Source organism: Arachis stenosperma, chromosome 3 (genome assembly GCF_014773155.1).
Source record: "Arachis stenosperma cultivar V10309 chromosome 3, arast.V10309.gnm1.PFL2, whole genome shotgun sequence".
Classification (NCBI taxonomy): domain Eukaryota; kingdom Viridiplantae; phylum Streptophyta; class Magnoliopsida; order Fabales; family Fabaceae; genus Arachis; species Arachis stenosperma.
In genome coordinates, this window is record NC_080379.1 from 124,638,382 (window position 1) to 124,663,683 (window position 25,302).

Genomic DNA, 25,302 nt, shown 5'->3' on the forward strand with positions numbered 1-25,302 from the left:
GGAGCTACAGAAGCCCAATTGGCGCGCTCTCAACGGCGTTGGAAAGTAGACATCCTGGGCTTTCCAGCAATATATGATAGTCCATACTTTGCCCAAGATTTGATGGCCCAAACCGGCGTTCAAAGTCACCTACAGAAATTCCAGCGTTAAACGCCGGAACTGGCACCTAAATGGGAGTTAACGCCCAAACTGGCATAAAAGCTGGCGTTTAACTCCAAGAAGAGTCTCTACACGAAAATGCTTCATTGCTCAGCCCAAGCACACACCAAGTGGGCCCGGAAGTGGATTTTTATGTCATTTACTCATCTTTGTACACCTTAGGCTACTAGTTCTCTATAAGTAGGACCTTTTACTATTGTATTTTCATCTTGGTTCTTCTGGTTCCCTCTTTGGGGTCGAAACCAATGATCACTTTTGTTCTTATGTATTTTCAACGGTGGAGTTTCTACACACCATAGATTAAGGTGTGGAGCTCTGCTGTACCTCGAGTATTAATGCAATTACTATTGTTCTTCTATTCAATTCCGCTTGTTCTTTGTCCAAGATATCACTTGTTCTTCAACTTGATGAATGTGATGATCTGTGACACGCATCATCATTCTCACTCATGAACAAAGTGGCTGACAACCACTCTTGTTCTACAAGCATACGAGGCTCTAGTGAATATCTCTTGGATTCTTTGACCGGAATCTTCGTGGTATAGGCGAGAACTGATGGCGGCATTCAAGAGAATCCGAAAGGTCTAAACCTTGTCTGTGGTATTCTGAGTAGGATTCAATGATTGAATGACTGTGACGTGCTTCAAACTTATAACCTGCTGGGCGTTAGTGACAGACGCAAAAGAGGGATTCTATTCCAGTAGGGGGGAACCAACCGGTGATTGGCCGTACTGTGACAGAGTGCGTGAGCATTAGCTTTCACTGAGAGGATGGGAGGTAGCCACTGACAACGGTGAAACCCTACACGAGCTTGCCATGGAAAGGAGTAGGAAGGATTGGATGAAGGCAGTAGGAAAGCAGAGAGACGGAAGGGAAGGCATCTTCATTCGCTTATCTGAAGCTCTCACCAATGATATACATAAGTATCCCTATCTTTATCTTTTATGTTATTTTCGTTCATCACCATATCCATTTGAGTCTGCCTGACTAAGATTTACAAGATGACCATAGCTTGCTTCATACAACCAATCTCCGTAGGATCGACCCTTACTCGCGTAAGGTTTATTACTTGGACGACCCAGTGCACTTGCTGGTTAGTTGTGCGAAGTTGTGTTTATGCCATGGTATTGAGCACCAAGTCTTTGGAGCCATTACTAGGGATTGTTTATGTTTTGAAAAGTATTGATCACAATTTCGTGCACCAAGTTTTTGGCGCCGTTGCCGGGGATTGTTCTTGTGTATGGACAACTGACGGTTCATCTTGTTGCTTAGATTAGGTATTATTTTTCTTCAGAGTTCTTAAGAATGAATTCTAGTGTTTCAAGGTGATGTTCTTATCATCACCAAAGCTGATTGATCATCATCAATTTAGCTCTTGAATGCAATGTCTTGCTGAAGCTTAGCTAGCTATGTCTAATTCCTTTAGACTAAAGCTTTAGACTAACATTGCATGATTCCTGGAATTCTCATTAAGAATTTTGATACCTTTATTTTCCTTTTCACCTAATTTTCGAAAAATAACCAAAAAAAAAAAATTACAAAAGCATAAAATCCAAAAATATTACTTGTTTGAGTCTAGAGTCTCAGCTTAAGTTTAGTGTCAATTGCATGTTTCTGTTCTTACTGCATTCATGCATGTGTCTTCATTAATCTTCAAGTTGTTCTTGATGATTTTCTTGTTTTAATCTTTGAATTCTATTGACTTGAGTGTTTTGTTGTTTCCCATATATACAAACTGCTAAGTTTGGTGTCTTGCATGCATTGTTATTTGATTTTAGTTGCATATTGATTATTCCTCATTATTAAAAATCCAAAAATATTTTTTATTTGTGTCTTTTCAAGTCAATAATACAGAGAATTGAAGATTCAGAGCATACTGCAGAGGAATCACACAGAAAAAGCTGGGCATTCAAAAATGCCCAGTGAAGAAGACAGACTGGCGTTTAAACGCCAGCCAGGGTGCCTGGTTGGGCGTTTAACGCCCAAAAGGGTAGTAGTTTGGGCGTTAAACGCCAGAATGTGCACCATTCTGGGCGTTTAACGCCAGGATGGCAAAGGGGGAAGATTTTGTTTTCAAAATCAATTTTTTCTCAAGTTTTCAAAGTTTTTCAAAATCAAATCTTTTTCAAATCATATCTTTTCAATCAAATGTTTTCAAAATCAATTTCTTTCCTTTTTCAAAGATACTTACTAACAATTAATGATTTGATTGAACATTTTTTGCCTTTTCTGTTGAGGAAGGTTTTATGTTTGAATCATATCTTTTCTTGTTAGGCAAGTCATTAATTTTTAAAATCATATCTTTTCAAATTGTTTTCAAATCAAATCTTTTCAATCATATCTTTTTAATCACATCTTTTTCAAAATAAGTTTTCAATCAAATCTTTTTAACTTCTTATTTAAAAATCTTTTTCAAAAATCACTTGATTTCTTTCTTACTTTTATTTTCGAAAATCAATTAAGTGTTTTTCAAAATGTTTTCAAAATCTTTTTAGTTGAATTTTCGAAAATCTTCTTCCTTCTTCCCACATCCTTCTATTTATGGAGTACTACTCCTTCTTAATGCACAATTCGAACCTTATCTAAGTAAAGTTCGAATTCTTCTTCTCCTTCTTCTTTCTATTTCTCTTTTCCTCTGACACCTCAAGGAATCTCTATACTGTGACATAGAGGATTCCACATTTTCTTGTTCTCTTCTCTTTCATATGAGTAGGAGCAGAGACAAAGGCATTCTTGTTGAAGCTGACCCTGAACCCGAAAGGACCTTGAAGAGAAAGCTAAGAGAAGCCAAAGCACAACTCTCTTTAGAGGACCTGACCGAATTCTTCAAAGAGGAAGAACCCATGGCAGCCGAAAACAACAATAATGCAAACAATGCAAGGAAGGTGCTGGGTGACTTTACTGCACCTACTCCCGACTTCTATGGGAGAAGCATCTCTATCCCTGCCATTGGAGCAAACAACTTTGAGCTTAAACCTCAATTAGTTTCTCTAATGCAACAGAATTGCAAGTTCCATGGACTTCCAATGGAAGATCCTCATCAGTTCTTAGCTGAATTCTTGCAAATCTGTGACACAGTCAAGACTAATGGGGTAGACCCTGAGGTCTATAGACTGATGCTATTCCCTTTTGCTGTAAGAGACAGAGCTAGAATATGGTTGGACTCTCAACCTAAAGAAAGCCTGGACTCTTGGGAAAAGCTAGTCAATGCCTTTTTGGCAAAGTTCTTTCCACCTCAAAAATTGAGTAAGCTTAGAGTGGAAGTCCAAACCTTCAGACAGAAGGATGGTGAATCCCTCTATGAAGCTTGGGAAAGATACAAACAATTAATCAGAAAGTGTCCCTCAGACATGCTTTCTGAATGGAGCATCATAGCTATTTTCTATGATGGTCTCTCTGAACTATCCAAGATGTCCTTGGATAGCTCTGCTGGAGGATCTCTTCATCTGAAGAAGACGCCTACAGAGGCTCAGGAACTAATTGAAATGGTTGCAAATAACCAATTCATGTACACTTCTGAAAGAAATCCTGTGAACAATGGGACAAGTCAGAAGAAAGGAGTTCTTGAGATTGATGCTCTGAATGCCATACTGGCTCAGAACAAGATATTGACTCAACAAGTCAATTTGATTTCTCAAAGTCTGTCTGGAATGCAAAATGCACCAAGCAGTACTAAGGATGCTTCATCTGAGGAAGAAGCTTATGATCCTGAGAACCCTTCAATGGAAGAGGTGAATTACCTAGGAGAACCCTATGGAAACACCTATAATTCTTCATGGAGAAATCACCCAAATTTCTCATGGAAGAATCAAGAGAAACCTCAACAAGGTTTCAACAACAATAATGGTGGAAGAAACAGGTTTAGCAATGGCAAGCCTTTTCCATCATCTTCTCAGCAACAGACAGAGAATTCTAAGCAGAACCCTTCTGACTTAGCAACCATGGTCTCTGATCTGATCAAAACCACTCAAAGTTTCATGACTGAAACAAGGTCCTCCATTAGGAATTTGGAGGCACAAGTGGGACAGCTGAGCAAGAAAGTCACTGAACTCCCTCCTAGTACTCTTCCAAGCAATACAGAAGAAAATCCAAAAGGAGAGTGCAAGGCCAGAAACATGGCCGAATTTGGAGAGGAAGGAGAGGAAGTGAACGCCACTGAGGAAAACCTCAATGGGCGTGCACTGACCTCCACTGAGTTCCCCAATGAGGAACCATGGGAATCTGAGGCTCAAAATGAGACCATAGAGATTCCATTGGACTTACTTCTGCCTTTCATGAGCTCTGATGAGTATTCTTCCTCTGAAGAGGATGAGTATGTCACTGAAGAGCAAGTTGCTAAATACATTGGAGCAATCATGAAGCTAAATGACAAGTTATTTGGAAATGAGACTTGGGAGGATGAACCTCCTTTGCTCACCAAAGAACTGGATGACTTGTCTAGGCAGAAATTACCTCAAAAGAGACAAGATCCTGGGAAGTTTTCAATACCTTGTACCATAGGCACCATGACCTTCAAGAAGGCTCTGTGTGACTTAGGGTCAAGTGTAAACCTCATGCCTCTCTCTGTAATGGAGAAGCTAGGGATCTTTGAGGTACAAGCTGCAAGAATCTCACTAGAGATGGCAGACAACTCAAGAAAACAAGCTCATGGACTTGTAGAGAATGTTTTGGTAAAAGTTGAAGACCATTACATCCCTACTGATTTCATAGTCCTAGAGACTGGGAAGTGCATGGATGAATCCATCATCCTTGGCAGACCCTTCCTAGCCACAGCAAAGGCTGTGATTGATGTTGATGGAGGTGAACTGATCATTCAAGTGAATGAAGAATCCTTTGTGTTTAAGGCTCAAGGATACCCCTCTGTCACCATGGAGAGGAAGCATGAAGAGCTTCTCTCAATTTAGAGACAAACAGAGCCCCCACAGTCAAACTCTAAGTTTGGTGTTGGGAGGCCACAACCAAACTCTAAGTTTGGTGTTGAACCCCCACATCCAAACTCTAAGTTTGGTGTTGGGAGGTTCCAACATTGCTCTGAGTATCTGTGAGGCTCCATGAGAGCCCTCTGTCAAGCTACTGACATTAAAGAAGCGCTTGTTGGGAGGCAACCCAATGATTATATTCTATATACTTTCTTTTGTTATTTTATGTTTTTTTTTGTAGGTTGATGATCATAAGAAGTCACAAAATCCATTGAAAAAGCAAAAACAAAATGAAAAACAGGAAGAAAAACAGCACACCCTGGAGGAAGATGTTGCTGGCGTTCAAACGCTAGTAAACCTAGCAGTTGGGCGTTTAACGCCCAGTCTGGCACCATTCTGGGCGTTTAACGCCAGAAAGGGGCACCAGACTGGCGTTAAACGCCAGAAAAGGGCAAGAACCTGGCGTTAAACGCCAGGAATGGGCATCAGCCCGGCGTTTAACGCCAGAAATGGCTCAAAACGTGATTTTGAGTGCCATTTGGTGCTGGGATGACTTTTCCTTGACACCTCAGGATCTATGGATCCCACAGGATCCCCACCAACCCACCACACTCTCTCTTCTTCTTCACCCATTCACCAATCACCTCAATACCTCTTCCTCATAAACCCTTCTTCACTCCTTCATCTTCAAACCACCTAAACACCACTTCTCCCCCTCCTTGGCCGAACACAAAGCCATCTCCCTCTCCTCTATTTCTTCTTCTTCTACTATCATCTCTCTTCTTTTGCTCGAGGACGAGCAAACCTTTTAAGTTTGGTGTGGAAAAAGCACTGCTTTTTGTTTTTCCATAACCATTTATGGCATCCAAAGCCGGTTCAACTGAGAAGGCATGACCTCAAGCCCATCACTAAGAAAAAGATGGAGCAAACAAGAGACCCCTCTCATCAAGAGATCCCTGAGATACCTCAAGGGATGCACTTTCCTCCACAAGACTATTGGGAGCAACTAAACACCTCCCAAGGAGAATTGAGTTCCAACATGGGACAACTAAGGGTGGAGCACCAAGAACATTCCATCCTCCTCCATGAAATTAGAGAAGATCAAAGAATCATGAGAGAGGAGCAACAAAGACAAGGAAGAGACATTGAGGAGCTCAAGCACTCCATAGGATCTTCAAGAGGAAGAACAAGCCGCCATCACTAAGGTGGACCCGTTCTTTAATCTCCTTGTTCTTTACTTCCCTGTTTTTCGAATTTTAGTGCTTATGTTATCTATGTCTGTGTCTTGTGATCATTAGTGTCTTAGTGTCTATGCCTTAAAGCTATGAATATGAATCCATCACCTTTCTTAAATGAAAACTGTTTTTATCACAAAAGAACAAGAAGTACAGGATTTCGAATTCATCTTTAAAACTAGCTTAATTAGTTTAATGTGGTGACAATACTTTTTGTTTTCTGAATGTATGCTTAAACAGTGCATATGTCTTTTGAATTTGTGGTTCATGAATGTTAAAATTGTTGGCTCTTGAAAGAATGATGAAAAAGGAGACATGTTACTGAGGATCTGAAAAATCATAAAAAATGATTCTTGAAGCAAGAAAAAGCAGTGAATACAAAAAAAAAAAGAGAAAGAGAAAGGGAGAAAGAGAAAAAGAAAGAAAAAAGAAAGAAATAAAGTTGTGATCCAAGGCAATAAGAGTGTGCTTAAGAACCCTGGACACCTCTAATTGGGGACTTTAGCAAAGCTGAGTCACAATCTGAAAAGGTTCATCCAATTATGTGTCTGTGGCATGTATGTATCCGGTGGTAATACTGGAAGACAGAGTGCTTTGGGCCACAGCCAAGACTCATAAAGTAGCTGTGTTCAAGAATCATCATACTTAACTAGGAGAATCAATAACACTATCTGGATTCTGAGTTCCTAAAGAAGCCAATCATTCTGAATTTCAAAGGATAAAGTGAGATGCCAAAACTGTTCGGAGGCAAAAAGCTACTAGTCCCGCTCATCTAATTTGGAGCTTAGTTTCATTGATAATTTGGAGTCTATAGTATATTCTCTTCTTTTTATCCTATTTGATTTTCAGTTGCTTGGGGACAAGCAACAATTTAAGTTTGCTGTTGTGATGAGCGGATAATTTGTACACTTTTTGGCATTGTTTTTAGTATGTTTTTGGTAATTTTAGTTGAGTTCTTAGTATATTTTTATTAGTTTTTAGTTAAAATTCACTTTTCTGGACTTTACTATGAGTTTGTGTGTTTTTCTGTGATTTCAGGTATTTTCTGGCTGAAATTGAGGGATCTGAGCAAAAATCTGATTCAGAGACTGAAAAGGACTGCAGATGCTGTTGGATTCTGACCTCCCTGCATTCGAAGTGGATTTTCTGGAGCTATAGAAGCCCAATTGGCGCGTTCTCAACGGCGTTGGAAAGTAGACATCCTGGGCTTTCCAGCAATATATGATAGTCCATACTTTGCCCAAGATTTGATGGCCCAAACCGGCGTTCAAAGTCACCTACAGAAATTCCAGCGTTAAACGCCGGAACTGGCACCTAAATGGGAGTTAAACGCCCAAACTGGCATAAAAGCTGGCGTTTAACTCCAAGAAGAGTCTCTACACGAAAATGCTTCATTGCTCAGCCCAAGCACACACCAAGTGGGCCCGAAAGTGGATTTTTATGTCATTTACTCATCTTTGTACACCTTAGGCTACTAGTTCTCTATAAGTAGGACCTTTTACTATTGTATTTTCATCTTGGTTCTTCTGGTTCCCTCTTTGGGGTCGAAACCAATGATCACTTTTGTTCTTATGTATTTTCAACGGTGGAGTTTCTACACACCATAGATTAAGGTGTGGAGCTCTGCTGTACCTCGAGTATTAATGCAATTACTATTGTTCTTCTATTCAATTCCGCTTGTTCTTTGTCCAAGATATCACTTGTTCTTCAACTTGATGAATGTGATGATCTGTGACACGCATCATCATTCTCACTCATGAACAAAGTGGCTGACAACCACTCTTGTTCTACAAGCATACGAGGCTCTAGTGAATATCTCTTGGATTCTTTGACCGGAATCTTCGTGGTATAGGCGAGAACTGATGGCGGCATTCAAGAGAATCCGGAAGGTCTAAACCTTGTCTGTGGTATTCTGAGTAGGATTCAATGATTGAATGACTGTGACGTGCTTCAAACTTATAACCTGCTGGGCGTTAGTGACAGACGCAAAAGAGGGATTCTATTCCAGTAGGGGAGGGAACCAACCGGTGATTGGCCGTACTGTGACAGAGTGCGTGAGCATTAGCTTTCACTGAGAGGATGGGAGGTAGCCACTGACAACGGTGAAACCCTACACGAGCTTGCCATGGAAAGGAGTAGGAAGGATTGGATGAAGGCAGTAGGAAAGCAGAGAGACGGAAGGGAAGGCATCTTCATTCGCTTATCTGAAGCTCTCACCAATGATATACATAAGTATCCCTATCTTTATCTTTTATGTTATTTTCGTTCATCACCATATCCATTTGAGTCTGCCTGACTAAGATTTACAAGATGACCATAGCTTGCTTCATACCACCAATCTCCGTGGGATCGACCCTTACTCGCGTAAGGTTTATTACTTGGACGACCCAGTGCACTTGCTGGTTAGTTGTGCGAAGTTGTGTTTATGCCATGGTATTGAGCACCAAGTCTTTGGAGCCATTACTAGGGATTGTTTATGTTTTGAAAAGTATTGATCACAATTTCGTGCACCATGGAGTCACAAAAACAACAACAAAAATAAAAAACAGCATTAAAAATAGCACATCCTGGAGGATGAGCTTACTGGGCGTTAACGCTAGAAAAGGGCACCAGACTGGCGTTTAACGCCAGAAAAGGGCAGTAAGCTGGCGTTAAACGCCAAAAAGGGAAGACAAGCTGGCGTTAAACACCAGAAATGGGCAACAACCTGGCGTTTAACGCCAGGATTGGCACTCAAAGGGGCGTTTACATGCCAAAATGGTGCAGGCATGAGAAATCATTGACACCTCAGGATCTGTGGACCCACAGGATCCCTACCTACCTCAACTCAATCTCTCTCTTCTTCACCACTCACACACACCCACTTTTTCCCAAAAAAAAAAAACCCCACCTACCCCACCATTCAAAATTCAAAAACATTCCCTTCCAAACCCAACCCTCACACACAGACACCTCTTCCTTCATCTCCTATATAAACCCCTCATCACTCCTTCATTTTTCACACATCATATATACTTTTCCCCTCCTCGGCCGAACCTTTCTTCACCCTCCTTGTCATCCATTTCTTCTTCTCCTCCGTCCTTTTTTCTTCCTTTGCTCAAGGACGAGTGATGATCGGATTTCCTGTCGGTATAGAAATACAAAAATATAATCGCGTTGTGAGTATAACTTCTAAACCAACAGAAAATCCGTTCGTTCAAACGTTTGGTTGTCACAAGTAACAAAACCCAATAAATTTATAAACCGAAGTATTCAAACCTCGGGTCGTCTTCTCAAGGAATTGCAGAGAAGTATGATTTATTATTGGTTATGCAAAGGTATATTTGGGGTTTTGAAAAGGTTTGAACAAATAATTTAATTGATAAGAAAAATAAATTAATAATTAGAAAATCTCTTGGTAAGGTATGAGAATTAGAAATCCCATCCTAGTTATCCTTATCAGGTGTGATGAGTATTGTCCGTTGCTCCCACTTAGTTAACCCTTACTAAATAAAGGAAAGTCAAGTGGACCAATTAATTTTGCTTCCTCAAGTCCTAGTCAACTCCTATGGAAAGACTAGCTTTAGAGGGATCCAAATCAACTAGCAAACTTCAAATATTAATCAACTGCTGAGTTTGATAACTCTAGTGTCACCAATTACTCAACCAAAGCCAAAAGGGAAAAATCCAAATTATTTATATAATAAATAAAAGAAAGCAACCATAAGTCTGAAATACCTCAAATTATATTAAATGAAGATATCAATTCTAACATGGAAAAGTTCATAAATTAAATTGGAAAAATAAATAAAAGGAACATTAAACTTGGAAATGGAGAAGAAGAAATTCTAAATCCTTTAAGAGGAATCCTAAATCCTAAAACCTAAGAGAGAGGAGAGAGCCTCTGTCTCTAAAAACTACATCTAAATTATGAAAAGTGAATTATGAGTCGTCTCTCTTCATTCCTCCACTTTGTAGCCTTTAATATGTGTTTTCTGAGCTTGAAACTGGGCTGGAAATAGCCCAGGATTCGCTGGTTGCGAAATCTGCCACGCTGATTTTCGTCACTGCGATGCATCCGTGTGGAGCATGCGTTTGCGTCACCTAGCTCTTTGGCCACTATGACAAATTATATATCAAATCGAAGCCCCGGACGTTAGCTTTCCAACGCAACTAGAACCGCATCATTTGAACCTTGGATGCTCAAGTTATGGTCGTTTTAGTGCGAGAGGGTCAGGTTGACAGCTTTGTAGTTCCTTCAACTTCTTGTATTCCTTCCAATTTTGCATGCTTCCTTTTCATCCTCTGAGCCATTCCTGCCCTGTAAACTCTGAAATCACTTAACACACATATCAAGGCATCGAATGGTAATAAGAGATGATTAAAGTACACAAATTAAAGACTCTAGGAAGCAAGTTTTCAATCATAGAATAAATTCTGGGAAGGAATTGTAAAACCATGCAAATAGTATGAATAAGTGGATAAAGAGTTGATAAAAACCGCTCAATTAAACACAAGATAAACCATGAAATAGTGGTTTATCAATGAGCAAACCCTTTAAGTTTGGTGTGGAAAAAGCATTACTTTTTGTGTTTTCATAACCATTTATGGCCCCTAAGGCTGGAGAAACCTCTAGAAAGAGGAACGGGAAGGCAAAAGCTTCCACCTCCAAGTCATGGCAGATGGAGAGATTCATCTCAAAGGTCCATCAAGACCACTTCTATGAAGTTGTGGCCAAGAAGAAAGTGATCCTTGAGGTCCCTTTCATGTTGAAAAGGAATGTGTATCCGGAGATCTGACATGAGATTCGAAGAAGAGGTTGGGAAGTTCTCACCAAACTCATTCAACAAGTCAGAATCTTAATGGTTCAAGAGTTCTATACTAATGCATGGATCACCAAGAACCATGATCAAAGTGTGAACCCAAACCCAAAGAATTGGCTTATAATGGTTCGGAGAAAATACTTAGATTTCAGTCTAGAAAATGTAAGGTTGGCACTCAACTTTTCAATGATGCAAGGAGACACACGCCCCTACACTGGAAGGGTCAACTTTGATCAAAGGTTGGAACAAGTCCTCATGGACATATGTGTGGAAGGAGCTCAATGGAAAAGAGACTCCAAAGGCAAGCCGGTTCAATTGAGAAGGCATGATCTTAAAACCATGGCTAGAGGATGGTTAGAATTCATCCAATGCTCCATCATTCCTACTAGATACTGATCCGAAGTGACTGTAGATCGGGCTATCATGATCCATAGCATCATGATTGGAGAGGAAGTAGAAGTTCATGAGGTCATATCTCTAGAACTCTACAAGGTGACTGACAAGACCTCCACTTTGGCAAGGTTAGCCTTCCCTCATCTCATCTGTCACCTATGCAATTTAGCTGAAATTGTCATAGGAGAAGACATCCTCATTGAAGAAGAAAAGCCCATCACTAAAAATAGGATGTAGCAAACAAGAGAGCCCACTCATGGACCTCAACAAGAGCATGAGGAAGTCCCTCATCAAGAAATCCCAAAGATTTCTCAAGGGATGCATTTTTCTCCACACAACTATTGGGAGCAACTCAACATCTCTTTGGGAGATTTGAGTTCCAAAATGGAGCAACTAAAAACGATGGAGCATCAAGAGCACTCCATTATTCTCCATAAAATTAGAGAGGGTCAAATAGCCATGAAGGAAGAGTAACAAAGGCAAGGAAGAGACATAGAAGAGCTCAAGCACTCCATAGGATCTTCAATAAGGAGAACTAGCCGCCATCACTAAGGTGGACCCGTTCTTTAATTTTCTTGTTCTTATTTTTCTATTTTTTCGATTTCTATGCTTTATGTTTGTCTATGTTTTGTGACTTCATTACATGATCATTAGTGTCTAGTGATGACAAGTCATCATATACCTATTTTTCTATGCTTTTTCATACAATAAATTGATGATTAGTGCTTAAATATTGCATTTTTTTGTGCTTAAATGATATATTTTCTTGATCTTTTAATTTTATAAATCTTGTAGGAAATAAGAAGAAAAAGAAGCAAAGAAGCACAAAAAAAGGAGAAAAAAAGAGCTTTGGGACACACTTTGAAGTTGGAGCACACTTTGGAGCCTTAGGCCACGCTTTTAAAAGCGTGACCCATGACCAAATTAAAGGAGAATAGGCAATTAGTGCACACTGCCCTGCTCTTGCCAAGGGCAGGGCAATATCATGATGAAGCAAAGTGAAAATTTTCGCTAAGTTAAAATCTGGGCGCTCACAGCATGACTATGCCTCCTTCAAAGGGCAATAACTTGAGCTACAGACGTCCGATTGATGTGCTTCCAGTTGCGTTGTAAAGCTGACATTCAGAGCTTTCCAACGATATATAGCAATCCATATTTGGCGCACAATTGAGGCATGAGTGAAAGGCATCTTTAAGGGCAAAAAATAAGCGAAAATAAACCAAAGTGCTTCCACCAAGGTTCGAAGCTGGAGCCTCACTCCAAAGCAAGAAGCGTTCATTTTTCTGCTCTGCCCTCTTGGAGAGCAGGGCAATGTCGTGCTCTTCTTGAAGAAAATCCAAGAAAAAATCAAACTCCAAGTGCCACCCACGGGTTTCGAACCAAGCACCTAAAGGGAGTGAGGAGCGCATCATGACACGGTCCAAAGAATTGAGCGCGCAAGACACACATGCAAGGCAACATTGCCCTGCCCTCCCCAAGGGCAGGGCAGCATCCTGATGCTTCCAAGCCTTGGCACGCAAATTTGATACCCACACAAAGTTTCCCTGCTCTGCCCTCCACAAGAGAAGGGCGGCCTCCTGGGAGCAACATGGGCCAAAATTCAACCAAAATTTCATTTAAATTCAATTCCTCTCCAAATTGAATCAAGGCCAAGAAAACCCATTTCTCCTCAAATCTAAAGCAAGCTAAGCCCACATCATCACTCAAAGGCACAAGAACAAGCTAGAATTAGGATTTTCATTTAATTTGTTTTTCATTTCAATTTCATTTTATTTTGTAAAGCCTATATAAGGCATCATTTCCATCTTTGTAAAGGAGGTTGGCTCCATTAGGGAGTAGTAGATAGCTCTCTCTCTTTTAATTTTCCTTTCTGCTTAAATTTTGGATCAAGAATTGAAGGAATTCTGTTTCAATTCTCCATCTGAAATTCATTTGTGTTCTTCTGCATAATTGAGGAAATTGAGAAATTGGATATGAAGTTTCTTTTACTGCTTTCATCTTTCTTCTCTTCTGCAAGTTGTCTTCTACTTTGATCAAGGAAGGAATTGAGATCTAGACTTGTTTTCTAGTCTCTATGATTTCCTGAGATTTTCAATTTTATTCTGCACTTAAGCTGAACTTAATTTCTGTTTGCTCCTTCAAGAAATTTTGCCTTGCTGTTTACATCTGCTGCTTTTATTTCATCTGCATTTTACCTTTCTGTTTCTATTGCTTCTAATTTACTTTCAAGCACTTTAATCTCCCTGCAATTGTTCTAAGCTTGGATCTACTGCTTTCATTTAATTTCCAGCACCCCAGCCCCCTTTACATTTGATGCAATTTACAATTCTTGCAATTTAAGTTTCAGCTATTTTACTTTCTTGTTCTTTAAGTTACTTGCAATTTTACTTTCTGCACTTTAATTTTCCTTGCTATTTACTTTCTGTTGGCTACACTTCATCCAAATTCACTTCAATGTTAGCTTGACTAAACTAATCACCCACTAAAATTGCTTGATCCATCAATCCCTGTGGGATCGACCTCACTCTAAGTGAGTTATTACTACTTGATGCGACCCGGTATACTTGCCGGTTAGATCTATGTGTTTGGAAAATTCGTTTTCCGCAAAAACACCATCAAGTTTTTGGCGCAGTTGCCGGGGATTGATTAGATCAACAATGATTAAGTGGGTGAGAAGTCTAGATCAAGCATTTTTTTTGTTTTTGTTCTCTGTTCTAAATTGAAATCAAGGTGTTTGTGTTTTTGCCTCACTCAGAAGTTCTTCTCTGAAATATGAACTTCAATTTTCATTGGTGTTGTGTTTTACAAAATTCAAATGGAGTTCAACTCATCTTGTGATCAAACAAATTTTCTGGGATATCACCCACCATCACAAATCTCTAATGGTGGCTGGGGATATCACCAAGAATTAACAGATTCTGAGCACTCCAATCCATGGAGAATTGCTTCAGAGACACAGGATGAGCAAGAGAATCATATGGGACACTTCCCAGAGACACAATATGATCCAGATTTTGATGAATCTAACAACTACTCATATTGTGACTGGGAAAGTCAAAATCAAAGAAATCTTAGCAATCCATACTGTGATGAGTTCAACAATTCTTCAAATTGTGATTCAGAGGATCTCCTTCAAAAGTCCAGAGGATTTTTTGAAAGATAAGAACAAGCCTGGAAAAGGAAAGAAATCCTCCGTCAGAGGACAAATGAGCACCTGGAGAACATAAGGAAACACTTAGAACCATCAAACAGTGAAAATCAATTTGTGAGAGAGGAAGTGGAAAAACAAGAACAAAAGGTCCTTGTGTCAAGTGAAATTGCAATGAAAGATGAGGAACATGAGCCAAGGATTTTATATTCACAAAAGCCACTTGAGGTGACAAAGAAACATGAACACTCACAACCCTCACAGATTTCCCTTGAATTTGTGATCAAAAAATATGAAGAGTAGATGAAGAAATCTTGGGAAGAACAACAAACCTCCTCCATTAAAGAACTATTAAGTCAATTGTTGAGTGCAAAGAAAGGAGTGGAGGAGCAAGAAAGTGAGGAAGTCGTTCCAGAAAAGTCACACTCAATTGAAGTGGAGAAGTGCAAAGAGGAAAAGCTCATGGAACCACCAATGCAAGAAGCTCTTAATGAAGAAATCACTCCAACAATCACACAACCACCAAGTCTTGAATCCAAAGAAGTGAAGGCAACTAGCAAGAGCACCAATTCTGTCCCTAATCCAGCAAGCAAGATCAATCAAGCCATTTGCAAAAGGAAGCTTGCTGAGGAAAGGCCAAGACAAGGGACACTAGCTGAATCTTTCCCTCCTTTGAGGTCATTCCTCTTAACAATTTGGAAGAAGAGGAAGAAAGTGAAGAACAACATGTCAAGCTAATGACACTAAAAGAGCACTTGTTGGGAGGTAACCCAACCTTAGGTAACATTTTATTTCTCTGCTTGGTTTATTCTCTTTCTTTGCTGTGTTTAAATTTCAATAAATTGGCATATGATCACATTCTAAGTTTGGTGTTGCCCTGCAACAAATTGTTTTAAATTCCTTAGGATGATTGCATCAATTCTACATAAAAGTGTCACATTGAGATTCTAAGTTTGGTGTGCCACTTATTTTTCTATGCAACTCATCCAGTAACATCACTTGTCTGCATAATCATATTGCCTTTGCATTGTTATTTTTCTTTTGTTTTGACATTTCGTTTGCATTCTCTTTGTTTTAGTCACCTCTTTATTTTTAAGTTTTCTTTTATCAACTGTTTTTGTTAATACAGCATCAAGAGATCCTCATTCATGACAGATTTTTGGCTTGGTGATTGTATTCAACAAATAACAGTTTCTTTTGTTTAGTTTTATTTCAAATAAAATTGACATATGGTTGCATTCTAAGTTTGGTGTTGCTATATGCAACAAAATTTGGTTCCAATGCTTACTAGATACTTGCATTAATTTCAAGTGAAAGTGTCACACTAAGTTGGTATGCCACTTATTTTTTTTATGCAATGTATCATGCACACCTTCTTATGTTTGCAATCAAAATGTCTCTGTCTCTGGTGCCTTGATTATTATCTTTCATTTTGCTTGCTTAAAACACATGTACTACTAACATTTCATTGTATAAGACATTCATGATCCATCTTAGCCCCATAGCCATTGTTTTAATTGTTGCTTGAGGATGAGCAAGCATTCTGAGTTTGGCAAGGGAAAGAGGAAGAATAGAGGAAAAAGGACAACAATAATGAAGATGAACTACAAGGTTGTAAAGTTCCTTTTCCTCTCCTTTATTTCCAGCACTTTAAATTGCATGATTATCTTTATATTTTCTGTATGCATGTGTGGTATGACTAAGCATAGCTTGAATTTGATTTACAACACGGTGTTGTACCATTATGACTACCAACTTGAGTTTTGTGAGTTCAAAAGCAAAAAAGCATCATGATCATAAACAAACAAGGAATTAAAGAAGAATTTAGCATGTGCATACAAGTATTGGAAAGCTAGTATGATTGATTGTTGCTCAATTGCATTGGATTTTATTTAATTGAAGTTTTTCATCTAGTAAATTTTGTGAAATCTTTTGAAATCATGAAAACCTTGAAGAAGCAAATACAATTAAAGCAAGAAAAGAAAAAGGGAAAGAATGAGAAAGCTGAAGGCTCTGAGTACCAATGGCAATTTATTTGTTAAGTGCTTGTGGTGTTTATGTATCAAGCCAAATGCTTGAAAACAAAACACTTAGAAGTCAAGGCTAGGCTCAAGTGCAAAAGCACTCCCTCAAAGCTCAAGGTTCTGAGCATCAATGATTAGAGAGTCAAGAAAAGAAAAAAATGAGCTTAATGAAGTCCTCTAATTAAATGCTTGTGGTGCTTATGTATCAAGTGGTAATACTTGAAAACAAAGCATTTAGAAGTCGTAGCTTTGTTATCAACTCATGGGGCAAAGCACCCAAAAGGAGAAGCTAATGAAAAAAAAAATCAAAAGCTTGTTTCAAGGAAGAAATATAAGGAAAAGATTTCATAAAATGAGCTAGATAGAAGCATCAATCATTTACATTTCTTTTGTGATTGTAGCATGCTTAGAAAACTAGCTTACCCTGAACATTGAGTTGCTATTCTTCTTACCTTGGATTGTCAATCTTTATTGCATGATTCTTTTCTTGCTTGGGGACAAGCAAGGTTTAAGTTTGGTGTTGTGATGACAAGTCATCATATACCTATTTTTCTATGCTTTTTCATACAATAAATTGATGATTAGTACTTAAATATTGCATTCTTTTGTGATTAAATGATATATTTTTTTGATCTTTTAATTTTATAAATCTTGTAGGAAATAAGAAGAAAAAGAAGCAAAGAAGCACAAAAAAAGGAGAAAAAAAGAGCTTTGGGACACACTTTGAAGTTGGAGCACACTTTGGAGCCTTAGGCCACGCTTTTAAAAGCGTGACCCATGACCAAATTAAAGGAGAATAGGCAATCAGCGCACACTGCCCTGCTCTTGCCAAGGGCATGGCAATATCATGATGAAGCAAAGTGAAAATTTTCGCTAAGTTAAAATCTGGGCGCTCACAGCATGACCATGCCTCCTTCAAAGGGCTATAACTTGAGCTACAGACATCCGATTGATGTGCTTCCAGTTGCGTTGTAAAGCTGACATTCAGAGCTTTCCAACGATATATAGCAATCCATATTTGGCACACAATTGAGGCCGGAGTGAAAGGCATCTTTAAAGGCAAAAAATAAGCGAAAATAAACCAAAGTGCTTCCACCAAGGTTCGAAGCTGGAGCCTCACTCCAAAGCAAGAAGCGTTCATTTTTCTGCTCTGCCCTCTTGGAGAGCAGGGCAATGTCGTGCTCTTCTTAAAGAAAATCCAAGAAAAAATCAAACTCCAAGTGCCACCCATGGGTTGAGGAGCGCATCATGACATGGTCCAAAGAATTGAGCGCGCAAGACACACATGCAAGGCAACATTGCCCTGCCCTCCCCAAGGGCAGGGCAGCATCCTGATGCTTCCAAGCCTTGGCACGCAAATTGGATACACACACAAAGTTTCCCTGCTCTGCCCTCCACAAGAGCAGGGCGGCCTCCTGGGAGCAACATGGGCCAAAATTCAACCAAATTTTCATTTAAATTCAATTCCTCTCCAAATTGAATCAAGGCCAAGAAAACCCATTTCTCCTCAAATCCAAAGCAAGCTAAGCCCACATCATCACTCAAAGGCACAAGAACAAGCTAGAATTAGGATTTTTATTTAATTTGTTTTTCATTTCAATTTCATTTTATTTTGTAAAGCCTATATAAGGCATCATTTCCATCTTTGTAAAGGAGGTTGGCTCCATTAGGGAGTAGTAGATAGCTCTCTCTCTTTTAATTTTCTTTTCTGCTTAAATTTTGGATCAAGAATTGAAGGAATTCTGTTTCAATTCTCCATCTGAAATTCATTTGTGTTCTTCTGCATAATTGAGGAAATTGAGAAATTGGATCTGAAGTTTCTTTTACTGTTTTCATCTTTCTTCTCTTCTGCAAGTTGTCTTCTACTTTGATCAAGGAAGGAATTGAGATCTAGACTTGTTTTCTAGTCTCTATGATTTCCTGAGATTTTCAATTTTATTCTGCACTTAAGCTGAACTTAATTTCTGTTTGCTCCTTCAAGAAATTTTGCCTTGCTGTTTACATCTGCTGCTTTTATTTCATCTGCATTTTACCTTTCTGTTTCTATTGCTTCTAATTTACTTTCAAGCACTTTAATCTCCCTGCAATTGTTCTAAGCTTGGATCTACTGCTTTCATTTAATTTCCAGCACCCCAGCCCCCTTTACATTTGATGCAATTTACAATTCTTGCAATTTAAGTTTCAGCTATTTTACTTTCTTGTTCTTTAAGTTACTTGCAATTTTACTTTCTGCACTTTAATTTTCCTTGCTATTTACTTTCTGTTGGCTACACTTCATCCAAATTCACTTCAATGTTAGCTTGACTAAACTAATCACCCACTAAAATTGCTTGATCCATCAATCTCTGTGGGATCGACCTCACTCTAAGTGAGTTATTACTACTTGATGCGACCCGGTATACTTGCCGGTTAGATCTACGTGTTTGGAAAATTCGTTTTCCGCAAAAACACCATCATCTAGTGTCTATGTCTTAAAGCTATGAATAATTCCATGAATCATTCACCTTTATTAAATGAAAAATGTTCCTATTTACAAAAGAACAAGAAGTACTTGAATTTCAAAATTTATCTTGAAATTAGTTTGATTATTTTTATGTGGTGGCAATACTTTTTGTTTTCTGAATGAATGTTTAAACAGTGCATAATTTTGATAGTGAAGTTTATGAATGTTAAAATTATTGGCTCTTGAAAGAATGATGAAAAATGAGAAATGTTATTGATGATCTAAAAAATCAGAAAATTGATTATTGAAGCAAGAAAAGGCAGTGAATAACAAAGCTTGCGAAAAAAATGGCGAAAAAAATAATGAAAAAGAAAAAGCAAGCAAAAAAAGCCAATAGCCCTTTAAACCAAAAGGCAAGGGTAAAAAGGATCCAAAGCTTTGAGCATTAATGGATAGGAAGGCCCAAAGGAATAAAATCCTGGCCTAAGCGGCTAAATCAAGCTGTCCCTAACCATGTGCTTGTGTCATGAAGGTCCAAGTGAAAAGCTTCAGACTGAGTGGTTAAAGTCGTTATCCAAAGCAGAAAGAATGTGCTTAAGAACTCTGGACACCTCTAACTGGGGACTTTAGCAAAGCCGAGTCACAATCTGAAAAGGTTCACCAGTTTTGTGTCTGTGGCATTTATGTATCCGGTGGTAATACTGGAAAACAAAGTGCTTAGGGTCACGGCCAAGACTCATAAAGAAGCTGTGTTCAAGAATCAACATACTGAACTAGGAGAATCAACAACACTATCTTAATTCTGAATTCCTAGAGATGCCAATCATTCTGAACTTCAAAGGATAAAGTGAGATGCCAAAACTGTTCAGAAGCAAAAAGCTACTAGTCCCGCTCATCTAATTGGAGCTAAGCTTCATTGATATTTTGGAATTCATTGTATATTATCTTCTTTTTACTTTATTTTATTTTCGGCTGCTTGGGGACAAGCAACAATTTAAGTTTGGTGTTGTGATGAGCGGATAATTTATACGCTTTTTGGCATTGTTTTTAGGTAGTTTTTAGTATAATTTAGTTGGTTTTTAGTATATAATTATTAGTTTTTATGCAAAAATCATATTTCTGGACTTTACTATGAGTTTGTGTATTTTTTTGTGATTTCAGGTATTTTCTGGCTGAAATTGAGGGACTTGAGCAAAAATCTGATTCAGAGGCTGAAAAAGGACTGCAAATGCTGTTGGATTCTAACCTTCCTGCACTCGAAATGGATTTTCTAGAGCTAGAGAAGCCCAATTGGTGCGCTCTCAATTGCGTTGGAAAGTAGACATCTTGGGCTTTCTATCAATGTATAGTAGTCCATACTTTTTCCAAGATTTGATGGCCCAAATTGGCGTCAAAACGCCGGTCAGAGATCATTTTCTGGCGTTAAATGCCAAAACTGGCATAAAAGCTGGAGTTAAACGCCCAAACTAGCACCTGAGCTGGCGTTTAACTCCAAGAAAAGCCTATGCACGTGAAAGCTTCAATGCTCAGCCCAAGCACACACCAAGTGGGCCTCAGAAGTGGATTTCTGCATTTACTTATTTCTGTAAACCATAGGTTACTAGTTCATTATAAACAGGACCTTTTACTATTGTATTTTCATCGGGAGATCTTAAATCATTTTGGAGACTATCTTTGTATCACTGTTGATCTCTTGATCAAATCTAGGGGGCTGGCCATTCGGCCATGCCTGGACCTTCATCACTTATGTATTTTCAACGGTGGAGTTTCTACACCTCATAGATTAAGGTATGGAGTGATGCCAGGGCATCTTGGCCAGTTTCACTGACCTTTTTCTTTACTGTTTTAGGGTAGTTTCATGCATTTTCTTAGTAATTAAGCAAGTTTTGGATGAAAATACACTTACACCTTGATTCAAGCAAACATTGTGAACTTTACATGATTTCATGAGAATTAGGCAGGAACTGAATGATATAATTGATGATGCATAATCTCATGACTTGGAACAGAGCTTTGATGCACTTTAATTGCATGATTTCAGGACAAAGGAAGCAAGAAGGAGCCACGTTAGTTGTCACGTTAAGCTAATTAACGTGACCACTAACGTGGAATGGGGACAAGCTTGTAGCGTTAATGGAAAAAGTGATTGCCAATAATGCCTTCGACGCCATCATAGCTCACGTTAGTTGCCACGTTAAGTACATTAACGTGGTAGCTAACGTGGAGGAAAAGAGGAGCTCTAGTGTTAGTGGTAAAAGTGAATGCCACTAACGTTCCACAAAGGCGCATTTAGCCACGTTAAGAGCCACATTAATCCAATTAACGTGAACTCTAACGTGGGGGGAGGAAGCAATCGCCAACGTCTGTGACACTCACCTTTGTCACTAACGTTGGACTAATCCAAGAGTTCCCATGTTAAGACCACTAACGTGAAGAGTAACGTGGAGCTAAGCATGATGGGCCAACGTTAGTGACACTCACCTTTGTCACTAACGTTGGAGATGGCAATTACCACCACGTTAGTGGTCACGTTAATCCAATTAACGTGAAGTCTAACGTGGGAAGGAGGGGCGTTTGGAGCGTTATTGACAAAGGTAAGTGTCACTAACGCTCTCGAAGCTTAGGCATGCCCACATTAAAGGACACGTTAGTTACACTAACGTGAACTCTAACGTGGGGAGAAGACACAAGAGCCAACGTTATTGAAAAAGGTGAACACCAATAACGTTTGCAAAAGATCAAGAGGCAACGTTAGTGGTCACGTTAGTGCCACTAACGTTGAAGTTAACGTGGATCATTAGTGGGTTGGAACGTTAATGGAAAAGGTGATCGTCACTAACGTTCTCGAACCCATATTTTCACTTAACGTTAACCTTACTAACGTCCTAACTAACGTCCATGCCTAACTCACCATAATTGCCTAGCTCATTAAGCTCAATCCACCATCACCAACTGAAGATAGACTCTCCATAATTGAGACTTTACTTGAAGATATATGTAAGGAAGTCCAAGACAACAGAGTGTTCAAGGATAAAGTGCGAGCCAATATAAAAAACCAGGGAGACACCATCAAAAGGCTGGAGTCCCAAGTGGGGTATCTATCTCAACAGTTTCCCAAACCTACCGATAGTTTTCCAAGTGACACAGAGAAGAACCCAAGAGGAAAAGCAAAGAAAGTAAGATGGGAAGAATGCAAGATGATCATTCTAAGTGATGAGAGGAGTATGGAAGAAGCAAACACACAAACAGAACAATCTCAAGACAATCCAAAGGAAAAACATGAAGAGAGAAATCAAGCACCCCATCCCACACACAGGGAGGAGCTAAGGAAAGAGGAGACTCTGAACCCATATGCACCTTTTCCCCAAAGGCTCAAGGGTGGTGTAGCAAGGAGAGTATATTCAAGGTTCCTCGACCTGTTTGCATCCCTTCATGTGAACATACCGTTTATTAAGGCTCTGTGGCAGATGCCCTCATACATCAAGTACATAAAGGAGCTGCTAACCAAAAAGAGTTCACTGAAAGGTGGGCAAACAATAGTGATGAATAAGGAGTGCAGTGCTCTCATTCAAACAGAGCCACCTACAAAGAAGAAGGACCCAAGGAGTTTTCACATCCCCTGTGCTATAGGAGAAGCAATGATTGATAAGGGACTCTGTGACCTGGGAGCAAGCATCAACTTAATGCCTTTATCCCTCATGAAAAAAGCTCCAAATCAATGAGCTAACACCCACGGACTTAATCATCAAACTGGCCGACAAAACTCAAAAACAGGCAATAGGAGTGGTTGAAAATGTGTTGGTGAAGGTTGGGAACTACTTTCTTCCCACAGACTTTGTTATCTTGGAGATGGAAGAAAATCATATCCATCCCATCATCCTTGGGAGACCATTCTTAGCCACAACCATGGAACTTATAGATGTGGAGCGAGGAGAACTAATATTGAGGATACATGATGAACAACTCACCTTCAATGTTTTCAAACCCTCACAAGAAGCAGATCATGATAACAAAGAGTCAAGAGAAGAGCACAATAAGGAACTGATGGAAGAGACAAGCACAAGAGCACAAGCACCACACCTGAGAATCTCTATGGATGACAAGCAATGTGGTCAGAAGTAGCAATAGCCAAGTTTAACTCAAGAGGAGTTAGACCCACCAGAGTCACATGAGATAAGCAACAAAACCATCCAAAAAGAAGAAACCACAAGGAGCAAAGTAACATCAAGGGAAACAAGGAAAAAGGCCCCAAGGGGATGGAGGAACAAGAAGATTCCTACAGAGGGTTTCTCTCTAGGAGATGAAGTGGTCTCTGCTTATCTTCCACCTATACCACCTCATCTCCCCACCATCCCATCTCAGTTGCCTCAAGTGTACACCATCAGCAAAATTCTGTCCTTAGAACATGTGGAGCTTCTTAACAAAGCCAATGGAGATAGATTCACTGCAAGAGGGGAAGATTTGAAGCGCTAGCAACCACCTTGACAAAGGCCAGACGTCAAGCTAATGACGCTAAAGAAGCGCTTCATGGGAGGCAACCCATGTTCTATATCCTTTCCTTTTATAGCAAAAGGAAAGAGCAATAGTCTATAGATATCTTGGTCTACTCCCTTACTGTGTACTATGTCAGCAATCTATAAGAAATCTGCAAGGAACTCTGTAGGTTCTTGATAAACCACTATTTTATGGTTTATATTATGTTTTATTGAGTGGTTTTATCAAGCTTTTCACCCACTTATTCATATGATTTGCATGTATTTACAATTCCTTCCTAAAAATATCCTATGATTAATAACTTGCTTCCTAAGGACCTTTTTATTGTATATTTTTATCTTCCTTCGTACCATTCGATGTCGTGATCTGTATGTTAAGTGTTTCAGGCTTCATAGGGCAGGAATGGCGTAAGGAATGAAGAGGAAGCATGCAAAAATGGAAGGAACACAAGGAATTGAGGAGATGACCAGCGAGAAGTCACGCGGTCGCATGGCTTACGCGACCGCGTGAAATTGAAGGAATTACCGTGACTCGCTCACGTGCCTGACGCGCTCGCATGTCTGACACGACCGCGCAGATTCGAAGCTGCACGAACGACGCGAAAGTGTGGACAACGCGCACGTGTGGTACGAGAAATGCTGAGTGATGCGAACGCGTGGACGACGCGGACGCGTGACGTGCGCGATCTACAGAATTACAGAAGTCGCTGGCACAGATTCCGGACCGCATTTCAACCCAGTTTTCGGCCCAGAAACACAGATTAGAGTCAGGGAACATGCAGAGACTCAAAGGAGGAATTCATATCAGATCATAATTCAATTTTAGGTTTTAGATTTATTTTTTAGAGAGAGAGGTTCTCTCCTCTCTCTTAGGATTTAGGATTAGGATTCCTCTTAAAGGATTTAGGATTTCGACTCTTCATCTGGTTCAATATTCCTTTTACTTTATATTTTTCTTTTCTTCCAGATGCTTTAATGCTTGTATTACTTATGTTGCCTATTTAGCTTATGAACTTTTCATGTTAGGATTTTCTTAATTAATATAATTTGAGGTATTTCAGACTTATGATTGTTTTCTCTAATTTATGTTGTTGATGCTTGGGCTCTATCCAAATTATTTTCATTCAAGTAGATTTTATTCCCTTTTGGCTTTGGTTGATTAATTGGTAACTCTTGAGTTGTCAAACTCAACAGTGGTTGAAATTGGCAGATTCTAATTGATCTAGATCGCTCTAAAGCACAGGGATTGACTCGGACTTGAGGATCAAACTAATTAGTCCACTTGACTTTTCTTTGCTTTAGTAAAGGTTAACTAAGTGGGATTAAAACCCAATTCTCATCACACCTGATAAGGATAACAAGGATAGGACTTCCAATTTCTCACATCTTGCCAAGAGTTTATTTTATAATCATTTATTTATTTTTCTTGTCAATTAAATTACTTGTTCAACCCTTTTTAAAATCCCAAAATATATCTTTGCATAACCAATAATAAGAACATACCTCCCTGCAATTCCTTGAGAAGACGATCCGAGGTTTGAATACTTCGGTTTATAAATTTTATTGGGTTTTGTTACTTGTGACAACCCAATGTTTGTACGAAGGGATTTTCTGTTGGTTTAGAATCTATACTCACAACGCGACTATATTTTTACAAAATTCTTTACTAGCAAAAATCCCAACGTCA

General features: G+C 39.2%; 1 non-coding gene across 1 annotated transcript; it reads right to left on the reverse strand.

Moving 5' to 3' along the window:
• Positions 1–3,406: 3,406 nt before the first annotated feature.
• LOC130971427 (small nucleolar RNA R71) lies at positions 3,407–3,514 on the reverse strand. Its single transcript, XR_009082647.1, has one exon. It is a non-coding gene; the product is annotated as a small nucleolar RNA R71 (small nucleolar RNA).
• Positions 3,515–25,302: the final 21,788 nt, after the last annotated feature.